We start from the raw sequence: 14,385 nt of genomic DNA, 5'->3' as shown, positions 1-14,385 counted from the left end.
AACACACTGTACTATACTGTAGTTATCTGCTGGCAGTTACAGATGTCCTTTGACAGTTACAGACCTTCACCATGCAATGAGGTCTGATCTGCATGCAATGATATCATTACCTTGCCTTTTGAACACGTTGCTTTCCTTAACTTTCTTATGTATTTTGATTTCCTTTATTCTTTTTAATACACCTAAGATTTTATTGAAAGTATCAGAGTCTACAATATTTCCTTAGTTCACCATCATAAAGTAAACCCCCATGTGCAGCCAAAGAAACTTGAATGAATATATTTCATTGGAATACTTTAAACGTTGTCATATAAGGAAAAATAGTACTACTGTTGTTGATGTGCTAAAAATGAATCTTTAGGATAGTCATAGAAACTACCAGGCAATAATAATATTTCACACTTACTGAGTACTATATTTTAGGTCAAGTCAATAGTACGACCCATTCTGTGGATACTGGTCAACCTTTTCCCTCAGGCACCCTGTCATCTCCCAATGGGCTCACAAAAAACATGTACATGGTGGCAGGGACACAGGTTATGTGTGGTCTCACAGCAACATAGACTTCTGCTCATGAGGGCCAACCTGGCCATAGTCACTGCTGAGTGTCCAATCTGCCAGCAGCAGAGAACAATACATATCCACTAATATGGCACCATTACCCAGTGGTAGCAGCCAGCTACCTAGCAGGTGTTTGGTTACATTGGACTCTTTCCACCATTTGAGAGGGGCATTTTGTTCTTACTGCAAGATATACTTATTCTGTATACAGATTGTCATTCTCTGCAAGCAATTCTTCCATAACTACTTTCCAAGTTAGAGAACGCCTTATGTGCCATCATGATATTCCACACAGCATTACATATAATCAAGAAATTCACTTCACAGATAAAGAAGTGTAGCAATGCGTTTATGATCATGGAATTCACTAGTCTTACCATGCTGCCCATCATTCCTAAGAAACTGGCTTTGAAAATTTAATTACAATCCAAATAGATGGCAATAACTTGAAGAGCTGGGAAAAGTTCCCGACAAAGGTACATATACTTTGAATTAGTCTCCGTATATTGTTGTGTTTTTGCCATAGTCTGAATTTAGGAGTCTAGGAATAAAGAGACGGAAATGAGAGTGACACCACTCACTGTTAACCCTAGTGACCCACTCTCAAAATTTCTGCTTTTGGCTCCATTGACTTTAAACTTTGCTGGCCTACAGGTCTTAGTTACAGAGGAATGAATGCTTCCAACTAGAGACATAGTAATAATTCTATAGAATTGGAAGTTTAGACTTTTACCCAGCCATTTTGAGCTCCTCATGCTACTGAATCAATAGACAAAGCAGGAAGTTATTATAATTGATCCTGAATTTCCAGGGAAAATTGGGCAATTACTTCCTAATACAAGGAAGAATAAGTCTGGAATATGAGACATCCCTTAGGGAATTTCTTATTAATGGAAAACTGTAATAGCCCAAACCCAGAACTGCTAATTGCCTAAACTCTTCAGGAATAAGGGTTTGGGTCACGTCACAAGGAAGAAACCCATGAGCAGCTAAGATGCTTGCTAAAGACAGGGAACACAGTATGGCTAGAAGACGGTTATAAATAGCAGCTATAATCATGTGGCCAGTTACAGAAATGAGGTCTGTAATTGTAATGAGAATTCCAACCTTATTTTATTATAAATATGTGTACATATTTATTAAGTAAAGATACTTTATTCCCTCTTTTATTCCCTTATTATATAAATAAAATATGTAAACTTTATATCAATATTTAAATATTGTTAATTTTACATTACAGAATTTTACTCTAAGAACAGCAGGAGAAGAGTCAATACCACTTAAAGAATATATTTGCTCTTTGGAATAAGGGATTAGTGAGTTATTATTTATATGCAGGATAGTTGTGTCATGTAGAGCACAACTATGACTTTGTTATTGTCTGTGTTTAGAGACTAAGTGTGGTTTAAGTACATGCTTATGTTTGCTAAGTTGACAGAGGATGGAATACTGATGGTTAAGGTGTTGACTTAACTAGGCTATATGATGCCCTGATAGCTGGTAAACATTATTTCTGGGTGTCCCTGTGAGGACGCTCCTGGAAGAAGGAGAATAGGTAGGCAGAGTAATGATCATCCTCACCAATATAGGTGGGTATCACTGCAATCAATTGAGGCCTTCAATAGAACAAAAAGAGAAAGGGTGAGTTCACTCCCTGCTTAAGCTAGGACATCCTTCGTTTCCTGCCATCAGGCATTGACATCCCAGATTCTAGAGCCTTCGAAATCAGACTATGATCTACACCCTTGGCTCCCCTAGCTCCCAATATTTCAAGTTTTAACTGAAACTACACAACCAGCTTTCTTGGAGTTTAAAGACAGCAAATTACAGAAATCCTCAGCCTACATAATTGCATAAAACCATTTCTCATAATAAATCTCTATTTATCTATGTATCTATCTATCAATTATCTAAACAGCTCCTCTTGGTTCTGTTTTTCTGGAGAACTCTGATACACTAGTGAATACAAATTGTCTTCTACAGCTAATGAACAGCCTCAAAACATTTTGTTATGCTCTCACATGCTTTAGAGATTATCAACAAATTGCCTTCCATCTCCTCAGTCAGTGTCTCAAAAGATTAAAAAATGGATAAATTGTTCTCACTGTCCCATGTTAGAGACACATGGAGGAGTCAAGAGAGAGGCTTCATTACAGGTAAAAAAAAAAAAAAAGTAAGCATGTTTCTTGTGGTGCCATATGTTACAGATATATACAATGCTTCAGTGACATTGGCAAACTGTCACTTTAATTTGATGACATAACAATAGTAAAGTGTGACAATCTCTGATTCATTTCTCTAGGATTTCTTTTACTCAATAATGCCTGAGCTGAAATAACAGTGCTCCATTTTTTCATATAATTTTGTAGGTATTTTACATCGTTTAACAGGCTGGATGCTCATAAGCATCTTTGAAGCATCATCACGATATTGTTTGTAAAGTGTTTATTTTACATAAAATATTTTTCTCTAATTGAGGCCAAAACTTGGAGAAAACAAAGCAAAACTACAAGGAGATGAATATATTTTTAATGAAAGAATGAAGAAACTACAACTATTTAGTCACTCATGTTCATGTCCTTCCAAATACTTGTTATTCAGATGCTCTAGGCTCTTAGATCCCTTAACAATAATTTAACACTCAATGATTGTTTAAATACATGTGTAGATATGATTCATCACTTCTTGATGAGATAAAAAGGGGGTTTCTACCTTACATTTGAATATGAAAAGAATTATTAAACTTTTGAGGCTTTTTGAGTAAACATAGGCACAGAAAAAAACGTTTAAAACTGTAATAAAATAAAATTAGGAGACTGTTAAGTACCCAGTTTTATGGCACAATACAATTTTCAGAATGTACTTCAACTTCCTCTAAGAGTTGACAAAAGCAGATATTATTTTCTCAAAGATTGTAGCTTTAAAAAATATAATTGATATTCGACAAAGATACCAAAATATTTAAAAAGCAATCTGGTTCTTTCTAGAGAACTCCAAAGATGGTGAAAGTATGCTCATTTATATTTCCTTACCTAACAAGAAAATAGGGACTTAAAAATGATTATATTATTTTTTTGCCTTTCTAGATTGCCAAACTGTACAAAACAAGCAAACAAAATACAAGATTTATGCTGCTTATCATCGTATTTACTAAAGATATTTATATAACATTTCTATCTACTGGCAAACATTACCGTGTATGTAATATAAGAAAGGTGTGTTCATTGAGTCAGGGTAGGATAGAAGGAAGTCACAATTTTATTTTAAAAAATCAATTTAAGTTCAAATTATATGTAATCTTCTTTATATTTAATGTGACAAAATTGCATGTGTTAATTTTTCATAGCTAACTCTGAGATTGCTGTCATTATGATTTTCATTATAAACACTATTTTCTTTCTTCCTTTTTTTTTCAGGAAACATTGGGGCTTACAATTTTTTTAACCAATAATAATTATCTTACATTATCATGCCTTCCATCTCATGCTCTAGATATTTTAAATTGGTGAGTTATTGGGGATATTTAGATATATATTTATTTGATTATGTATATGTTTATTTGCATTGTGCATTATACTCTATTTTCTAGTTTCTGTAACCTGCATGACCAGAAGGATTTCAAATCACAACTAGAAATCCATGTATATCTCATATTTTATGTATTCATTTTGTCTCTATGTTATTGTGTAATAAAGTGACTTTTAATCATTTCTTTTCACTATAGTATCCCTTTATCCAAAAAGAGCTTTTACTAATTTTCATTATACAAAACCAATATGAGGGTCACATTATCTCCCAATTTGTTCAGATGTCCTCAAACTCCCCTAAGGTTTTGTATGATAAAATAAAATTAACATTCACATTCAAGAGGGTATTTCTCAATAATAAGGAGAATAAAACTATGGGAAGATTAATGTTTTAATAAAGTTTATGTCAAAATAATTTATGTAAAATGTTATTAAAATTGTTGTGAAAAACAGAAAAGTAATCCAAAAAAATAGCATACCAGTTGCCCAAGTTTAGTCTTGAATTGGGGGAGTGGAGAACTGGCCAAAATTGCAAGTATGACATCCTACATGACCTGTAACCCACCTAGGCATCATTATGGTTCTGGCAAAGAAGTTAATTCGCAGTCAGAATAATTTACGTGTACATATGTAAAGAAAACCTCTTTCAAGTAAGGCACTCTCACAATTAAAACAAATAATAAGAAGAAAACTCACAATGTGCTTGATATTTTAGAACTAATTCTAGGCAGCACAGACACGTTGAGTCACTTAAACTTCACTCATCTTTTCTATCAATTCTGCAGTGACATGTTGGTTCTGGATATAAGAACAAATATTTTTAGATAACTTACACTATTGGCCTCCCAAGTAGCTGGGGTTACAGGCACACGCCACCATGCCTCGCTAATTTTTGCATTTTTAGTAGAGATGGGGTTTCACCAAGATGGCCAGGCTGGCCTTGAACTCCTGATCTCAAGTGATCCACCCACCTCGGCCTCCCAAAGTGCTGGGATTACAGGTGTGAGCCACCGCACCTGGCTACAACCTTTCTTCATGACCCTCTCCACCTTCTCTTTGCCTTCAGCCAACCATGGCTGATCAGGGTGTTTTCTCTGGTGGGGTGACCCAAATTTTCAACTCTGTAGGATTTGAACCATTAGTGAATCTGCCAGAAGTTTTTGTTATGAGTCCTCAGTTCTGTTCCTTCCAAATCCGGGACTATTGGGCATCATCATCACCACCAACATCCATTACAGATAAACTTACACAGTGCTTACTATGCTCCAGGTGCTAAGTAAGTACTTTACCTATATTAATTCAGTCGACAGCACAGAACTTTATGAGGTAAGATAGTACTATTATCTTCTTTAAAATGGTAAGAAGAGGTAATAGGTGTACAGAAAGTTTAATAACTTGCTTAAGGTCACATGGACAGTAAGTAGCAAAGCCAGGACTTGAACCCAGGCAGTCAGCTCAAATCTGAGCTCTTAACTCCTAAGGTAGTAATACTTCTCACAACAGCTAAACTGTTATCCAAGGCCCTTGTGTAGAGCCACAGTTTAGAACAAATCTCCACAAAACAAAGTGGACTAGATGTGCCCCTGAAAACTGTCTGCTTGGAGGTATCTCTTCGCATTGTCTTTCAGTGACACCCATATGCGGGCTGTGATGCTGTAGCAGTCCAATTCCAGCTGGCACCACATCACGCAGAACCCTCTGTGCACTGGGCTCAGAACTCCTCACCAGGCCATAGGTGTGAGTTGAGGGAAACGCGGCCAGGCAGGGAGAGTCTGGGGTCACTGGAAGTGGGAGTCTCCTGCTCGTTGGACCCACTTCTGTTTCCAGGCTATGCTTGAGCTTGAGGCCATATGGGTACCTTTGACTTAAGGATGAGGAACGACTTTGCAAGCCCAGCCCATGGCTTGGTGGATCAGGCAAAACTCAGTTCTTTATGAGTATCTCAGCTTGTGTTCTGAAGAGGGTATGGTGCTGCAAAGGACCACAGACTCGGGGAAAGCACTGTGAGAAATGTATATCTCACGGTTCTGGAGGCTGGAAGTCCAAGATCGAAGTGTCATGAAAACTCACAGCCTATGACATGCCAGCCATTATTACTCCCACAGGCCCTAGGCCAGCCGAGAGGGAGTCTACAGGGAATGGTCCAGGGGTCCCAGGAAAGACTAATGGGGTTTAAGGCTCCAGTGGTCAGAGAGGGGCAGGGACTGGGCCTAGGAGCCACAAAGAAGAGACACCCACGAGCAGGGAAAATGATGCTCTCCATGCCTGGGAATGTGGGAACCACAGGGAGTTGGGTGAACCATGGTGAACAGGGCAGAGTTACTGTTATGGCTGCTGATGGAGCAGCTTTTGAAGCCAGGAAGGGCTGAGCACTGGTGGGAGGGGAGGAGCACCAGGAAGCTTTGGTGGAAAGGACCATCGGGTTGAAGGGAAAGCTCCTGAGTCCCCAGCCCTGACAGGGTGTGAGCTGGGAGAGCCTTCTGCCAAGGAATCCAAGGTCCAGGAAGAAGAAGAGGTGAGCTCAGTCTAGATGTCAGCGGATTGTGTTTGGTGCAGGGGGATAGTTCTGGACAGGAGCAGCGGAAGACGTGGATTCTGTTCCCAGCTCTGCCACTAGCCTGTTAGAAGTGTTCTGCAAACCTCTTCCCCTCTCTGGGCCTCAGCTTTTGTATTTGCGAAATGGCAGTGGGTCGGACCCCTTAGCCTCAAAGGGCCCTCCCAACCCTCTGGAGCATCTCCGGGCCTGCTGGGCCCCCTGTCCCAGAGCCTCTTGGCTTTGGAAGTTGAATGCTGCAACCCCAAGCCCCAGTTTCAGGTGGCGACAAGCCCATTGTCCAGGGCTAGGGTCTGAGTGGCCCTGAAGGCTCCCAGAGGACCAAGTCCTCGGCCTTGGATGGGCAGGGACCCTGGAGACCTGGCCTGTGTGGACGCAGGGGAGCAAGTACTGGGACTGAGCCTGTAGTTTTTCTTCTTCCACTCAACCCATCGGGGGCCATTCTCACAGCTTGGTGCTAGGTACACCAGGGGACTCACCGCTGGAGGGATCCGATGGGTTCCAAGGTGCACAAAACAGACGCCCAGATCGTCCTCAGGTGGTCTACACAGCCTGTGGCTAAAGCAACTGCTGTCTCCAGCACTCCTTAGCTTCAGTCTGGTGGGAGGAAAAAAATCCCCTTGGCAGTGTCCTACAGGCGGCCACAGAGGCCCCCACAGCCTGGCCAAGATGCTCAATTTCAGAAAATCCCAGTCTCATAATTGGAGTGGGGGCCTTTGAAAGATGGTCTTGGATAACTGAGGCCTAATGCAGAGAATGGAGTGACCCAAAGGACACGGCTGGCACTTGGCGGAGGTGGACCTGGACCAGGTCCTTGTTTCGTGGTGCAGTGGCCATGTGGGCCTCCCATGGGCTGGCCTCTCGGGTCCAGGTGGCTGAGAAGGAGCCTGGGCCAGGGGGTGGGGTTCTAGGTCCTAGTCTCAGCAGCTCCCTGACTTGCTGTGTGACCTTGGCAAATTGTGTCTCTCCAAGGGCTGCCTGAGTCTCCCCCTTCTGCACTGACTGCATGGCACTGGGAGTGGATGCTCCACGGAGGAACCATTCAAGGTCCCAGGGCCAGCTGTGTGAGAGCAGGAACTCTCCTCACCACCCTCGGAGCCCTCAAGTGCTGCCTTGTGTGTTCAGCTCCACCTCTGGGTCCCCCATCCTGGTCCAGAGAGGGGCCTAGGGATGTCTGGAAGCCATGCACCTCCTTGAGAAGGGTCAGGCACTTCCCAGCTGTCCTGCGGGTCCTGGTCAAATGCCTCCAGGAAATGCTGCAGGGAGAGGGCAGAGGTCAATAAGACCGGCAGCGGGTCCAAAGGGCTGGGTCCATTTGGCTCTGGGGATCCCTGCCGGACCCCCCACAGGCCACACCTCCATCCAGAAGCCGACTGGTCCTTGTAGGCAGTCTGGGGAAAGGTTTGGTTCCAGAAAGTTCCAGAGCTGGTGGCTGCAGGAATCCTTCAATGGAGGTGACGTTTGCAAGCAGCAGCAGCCTAGTTGGTTGGTCGTGGAGTCCGTGACATCCAGAAGCTTTTCCAAAAAGCCTGCCCAGGTTCAGACTGCGCTGGGGAAGGGGAGGCAGCTGGTGGCAGAGCAGAGGTGTCCAGCACCTCTGCTTGGTGCACACAGACGGGGCTGGCTGTACTCAACTGTAAGGAACAGGGCTTGACCTCTGGCCAAGAGGTCAGCAGCCGTGGACTCTGGCCCACGCTCTTCCCCCAGGAACGTGCCGTGTGGCCCTGGTCAATCACAACGTTCCTCCGGGCCTCAGTTTCCCTTCCAGTTTAAGGAGAGGGTTGGAGCATCTGGTAAGGGGCTTTCTCGGGATCCTAACTCTGCTCCAGGCCGAGCTCAGGAAGAAAAAAGTTAAGGGGCCGGGGGCCTGGAGGAGGCAAAGGCCTCCAGAGTTCCAGGGTGGCCCCGAGGGCAGTGAAGTCCTCACCTGGTGTTTTCACCCTGTGGCCTTGTCCAGAGAGGATCTCCGAAGGCGCTAGGCCTGGCATCTCGCTTCCTTCCAAGGTTTGGACAGAAGTCTCCCCTGTCGGAGGAGGGGGGAGGGGGCGAGGGGCAAGGGCAGGACCTCCTTTCTCTCTGGTTGAAATGTCCCCATAGTGGGTGGGGGCGCTAAGATGGGGGTGGGGGTGAGCCAAGATCACCCCACTGCACTCTAGCCAGGGTGACAGAGTGAGACTCCATCTGAAAAAGAAAAAAAAATTAGCCAGGCATGGTGGTGGGTTCCTGTGGTCCCAGCTACTCAAAAGGTGAGATAGGAGGATCACTTGAGCCTGGGAGGTCGAGGCTGCAGTGAGCCGTGATCGTGCCATTGCAATCCTGCTTGGGTGACAGATTGAGATCCTGCCTCAAAAAAGCATTTTGCAAAATTCAACAATCATTCATGATAAAGACTTTCACAAAAGTAGGAATAGGAGGCCGGGTGCAGTGGCTCACACCTGTAATCCTAGCACTTTGGGAGGCTAGGATTGAGATGGGTGGATTGCCTGAGCTCAGGAGTTTGAGACCAGCCTGGGCAACACGATGAAACCCCATCTCTACTAAAATACAAAAAAATTAGCCAGGTGTGGCGGCAGGCACCTGTAATCCCAGCTACTCAGGAGGCTGAAACAGAAGAATCACTTGAACCCAGGAGACAGAGGTTGCAGTGAGCCAAGATGGCACCATTGTACTCCAGCCTGGACGACAGAGCAAGATTTCGTTTGAAAAAAAAATAATAATAATAATACATTAATAAAAATAAGAATAGGGGAAATGCTCTGAACTTGATAAAAAGCATTTACAAAAGCACAACAGCTAACACTATACTTAATGGCAAAACTGAATGGCTTCTAAGATTGGGAACAAGGAAAGGATGTCAGATCTCACTGCTTTTATTTTTATTTTAGTGTTATTTTTGAGACAGGGTCTTGCTCTGTCGCCTAGGCTGGAGTGCAGTGGTGCTCACTGCAACCTTGACCTCCCGGGCTCAGACAATTCTCCCACCTCAAACTCTCAAATAGCTAGAATTACAGGTGTGCACTACCATCTTAATTCAACTTAGTACTAGAAGTTCTTGCCACTGAGATAAGTCAAGAAAAGGAAATGAAAGGCATACAGATTGAAAGAAGGAATGAAACTGTGCCTATTTGCAAATGATATGATTCTTTACATAGAATCTACCAAAAAAAGAAAAAACAAAACAACAACACTCAACTCTAGAAGTAATAAATAACAAAATTGCAGGATATATGGCTGGGTGTGGTGGCTAACACTTCTAATCCTAGCACTTTTGGAGGCTGAGGTGGGCAGTTAGCTTGAGCTCAGGAGTTCAAGACTAGCGTGGGCAACATAGTAAAATCCTGTCTTTATTAAAAAAAAAAAAAAGATTGCAGGATATAAGCTCAACATACAAAAATCAATTGTATTTTTATGTACTAGCAATGATCGCATGGACACAGATATTAAAAATCTACTGTTATTTGTTTTATTTATATATATATATATATATATTTATTTGTTTGGTTGGTTTTTTCAGACAGAGTCTCTTTTGGTCACCCAGCCTGGAGCACAGTGGTAAGATCTTGGCTCACTGTAACCTCCACCTCTCAGGTTCAAGTGACTCTCATGCCTCAGCCTCCCAAGTAGCGGGGATTACAGGGGTGCACCACCATATTCAGATACGATTTTTTTCTTTCCTTTTCTTTCTTTCTTTCTTTTTATTCTTTTTTCTTCTTTTTTTTTGAGATGGAGTCATGCTCTGTTGCCAGGCTGGAGTTCAGTGGTGCAATCTCGGCCCATTGCAACCTCCACCTCCCAGGTTCAAGCGATTCCCCTGCCTCAGCTTCCCGAGTAGCTGGGACTATAGGCACGTGCTGCCACGCCTGGCTAATTTTTTGTATTTTAGTAGAGAAGGTGAGGCCAGGTTGTAATTAGGAGGTGGAGGAGCTGAAGGGGTTTGAGGTTTATCATAAGGCGGAGGATCGTTGGGTCGGGCCAGCGGAAAGGAGAGTTCCTCAGACACATCAGGGTCAGAAAAGGAAGAGGAGGGTGGAGGGGCTAAGGGCAAAGAGGAGGTTTCTTTGGCCAGAAGTACCTTGGTGGTGGTGCAAGAGGAACAGAGGGTGGGTTGGGAACGAAGATACCAGAAAGCCTGCACGTTTATAATAATCATAATTAGACAGAAACCAAGAAAAGACATGGCCAGGGCTATGTGCCACATGGCTACAATAAAGACAGTATTACATACAAGACTGACAAAGAAAGGGTGGGTGTCCCCCAGATGGGAGACCAGTCTGATGCTTTCCTGGTCACGTCCCTGTGGAACCGCGGGTTGAGGCCCACACAAGCCCCGTAGCTGTTAGACCGCGGAACTACACATACATTCACTCACTCACTCACTCACTTACTTACTCCGGAATTAGGAAGAAAAAGGAGAAAAATAGAGTTAAAGTAGAAAGCAGGAGATGGTAGAGTTAAAAGTAGAAAGCAGGAGAAAGTAGAATTAATAGAAAGCGGGAAAAAGCAGAGTTAATAGAAGGAATTAATAGAAAGCGGGAGAAAGTAGAGTTACTAGAAAGCAGAATTACTAGAAAGCAGAGTTAATAGAAAGCAGAATTACTAGAAAGCAGAATTACTAGAAAGCAGAATTACTAGAAAGCAGAATTACTAGAAAGCAGAATTACTAGAAAGCAGAATTACTAGAAAGCAGAATTACTAGAAAGCAGAATTACTAGAAAGCAGAATTACTAGAAAGCAGAATTACTAGAAAGCAGAATTACTAGAAAGCAGAATTACTAGAAAGCAGAATTACTAGAAAGCAGTTACTAGAAAGCAGAATTACTAGAAAGCAGAATTACTAGAAAGCAGAATTACTAGAAAGCAGAGTTAATAGAAAGCAGGAGAAAGTAGAATTACTAGAATTCTACGGACTCACGGCGGGAGGCCTCCTGGGGTCACGGACCCGTGGGGAGGGAAGCCGGGGGTCACGGACCCCGCAGCAGGGAAGCCGGGGGTCACGGACCCCGCGGCGGTGGGAATCCCTGACGCTGCGCAGCGGTTTCCTGACAGGGACTCCCTGAAAGCAGCAGGTGGGGAAGTCTTACCTTGTGGTGAAACAAATGGCAGCTTCCCGGTCCGGCTCTGCGTGGAGGAGTCTGTTTCCCCGGGGAGGGGTCTTAAAACTCCTTCCCGGCCAATGCACCATCTGTAAGGTCTGTTCTCACCGAGGACGAAATGAAGAAACTGAGGCCAGCACAAAAATGATCCAATGCCAGGGAATTTATTCAGGCTCCCGGACGAGGTTCTGCGGCCCGACAGGAGGGGCCGGAGAAGTCGCGCGGACTCCTCTCAGGCACGGGGTGGAGGCGTCCGATTGGCTGTGGCCAAGGTGAGTGGGACAAACTGAAGGGGAGTGGGACCCGGATAGGACAAAATAGTAGACAGGGAGTGGAGCCTGGATGGGACAAAATGGTATCAGGTATGTCCTGATGGGGCTTTTTTCCCGGGCTCCCGGCGGGGGGGAGGAGGCATGTCTGAGCTCCTGGCAAGGGAAGGAGGCGTGTCCGAACTCCCCGCGAGGGGAGGGGGCGTGTCCGAACGCCCCGCGAGGGGAGGGGGCGTGTCCGAACGCCCTGCGAGGCAGCCAACCTTACAGAAACAACCTGGGATTCATTTTATTTTATTTTTTTTTAGAGACAGAGTCTCACTGTGTTGCCCAGGCTGGAGTGCAGTGATGTAATCTCAGCTCACTGCAACCTCTGCCTCCCCGGTTCTAGCAATTCTCCTGCCTCAGCCTCCCAAATTGTTAGGACTACAGGTGCATGCCATTACGCCCAGCTAATTTTTTGTATTTTAGTAGAGACAGGGTTTCACTGTGTTGCCCAGGCAGGTCTCAAACTCTTGAGCTCAGGCAATCCACGTTCCTCGGCCTCCCAAAGTGCTAGGATTACAGGCGTCAGCCACTGCGCCTGGCCGCCTGGGATTAATTTTTACGATAATTTATCAGCTTAAATTTCCCTCGGAATAGACTGAGTCAGGCTCCTTGCCGGCCTGGAGATAAGGAAACCTTGTTTTATTCCCAGCCAAGGCAACAGCTGAGACGAGCTTTCTGGTTGCCTTCCTGGCCAGTGGGAAGCTTATTGGTCTTCCTTACAAAGTGATTGCAGCCCTTCACGGGTCCTGGCTTTGTGCAAGGATCTTATTGCTAATTTAACCCCTGTCAAAACCTGAGATTCCATCTTCTGTTCCCGAATGCGGTTAAAAACCAGTCTTTCTCCCTTGGGGAACTCGTAAGCAAATGTTCGACTGCCCCTTTGTGGAGACTTCAGGCAAGGCCGAGATGGCCTTTTTAGGCAATCTGTTTTTATTTGACAAATAGTCTCGCTCTCTTCCCCAGACTGGAGTGCAGTGGCACAATCTCAGCTCACTGCAACCTCCGTCTCCCAGGTTCAAGCGACTCTCTGGAGATTAACAAATTAGAGTGGTAGACACACCCCTCCCTGCCATCCATCTATAATCTGAGAGGGCGCCCACCTATGTTTAAGGGGGAATACTTTTGCACTGAGTGACACAAGAGTGACTCAGCTCTGGAGGACCCTAGGATGTGAAATTGTGTGATGTTCCTGATCCCTGTCTCTCTGCTTATGTCTATATATATATATATATATATATATATATATATATATATATAAAGAAACACGGTCTTGACCAGGCGCGGTGGTGGACACCTGTAATCCCATCTACTCAGGAGGCTGAGGCAGGAGAATAGCTTCAACCGGGGAGGCAGAGTTTGCAGTGAGCCAAGATGGTGCCACTGCACTCCAGCCTGGGTGACAGAGTGAGAGCCTGTCTGAAAGAAAGAAAGAGGGAGAGAGAAAGAAAGAAGAAAGGAGAAAGAAAGAAAGAAAGAAAGAAACAAACAAACAAACATGGTCTCACTCTGTCACCCAGGCTGGAATGCAGTGGTGTTCTCTGTGCAACTTCTGGACTCAAACTATGCCCCTACCTCAGCCTCCTGATCAGCTAAGACTACAGGCACATACCACCATGCCCAACTAATTTTTTTTTTTGGGGGGGGATGGAGTCTCGATCTTGTCCCCGAGACTGGAGTGCAATGGCACGATCTCAGCTCACTGCAACCTCCACCTCTTGGCTTCAAGAGATTCTCCTGCCTCAGCCTCCTGGGTAGCAGTGAGGAATGGAAATGTTGGGTGGGAGCCCCTACACGGAGTCCCCACTGGGGCACTGCCTAGTGGAGCTGTGAGAAAAGGGCCACCATCCTCCAGACCCCAGAATGGTAGATCCACCCACAGCTTGCACTGTGCACCTGGAAAAGTTGCAGACACTCAACACCAGCTCGTGAAAGCATTCAAGATGGGGGCTGTACCCCGCAAAGCTTCAGGGGCAGAGCTGCCCGAGGCCACGGGAGCCCACCTCTTGCATCAGTGTGACCTCGGTGTGAGAAACGAAGTCAAAGGAGATCACTTCAGAGCTTTAGGATTTGCTGCCTGCCGGGCATGGTGGCTCACGCCTGTAATCCCAGCACTATGGGAGGCTGAGGCGGGTGGATTGCTTGAGGTCAGGAGTTCGAAACCAGCCTGACCAACATGGCAAAACCCCATTTCTACTAAAAATACAAAAATTAGCCAGGCATGGTGGCGTGCACCTGTAATCCCAGCTACTCAGGAGGCTGAGTCAGAAGAATCGCTTGAACCTGGGAGGCAGAGGTTGCAGTGAGATGTTACTCATCTTTCTTCTTATCATGCT

Source organism: Aotus nancymaae, unplaced genomic scaffold (genome assembly GCF_030222135.1).
Source record: "Aotus nancymaae isolate 86718 unplaced genomic scaffold, 86718_ANA_hifiasm-v0.15.2.pri h1tg000059l, whole genome shotgun sequence".
NCBI classification, from domain to species: Eukaryota; Metazoa; Chordata; class Mammalia; order Primates; family Aotidae; genus Aotus; species Aotus nancymaae.
Note: the sequence above shows the minus strand (reverse complement) of the source record.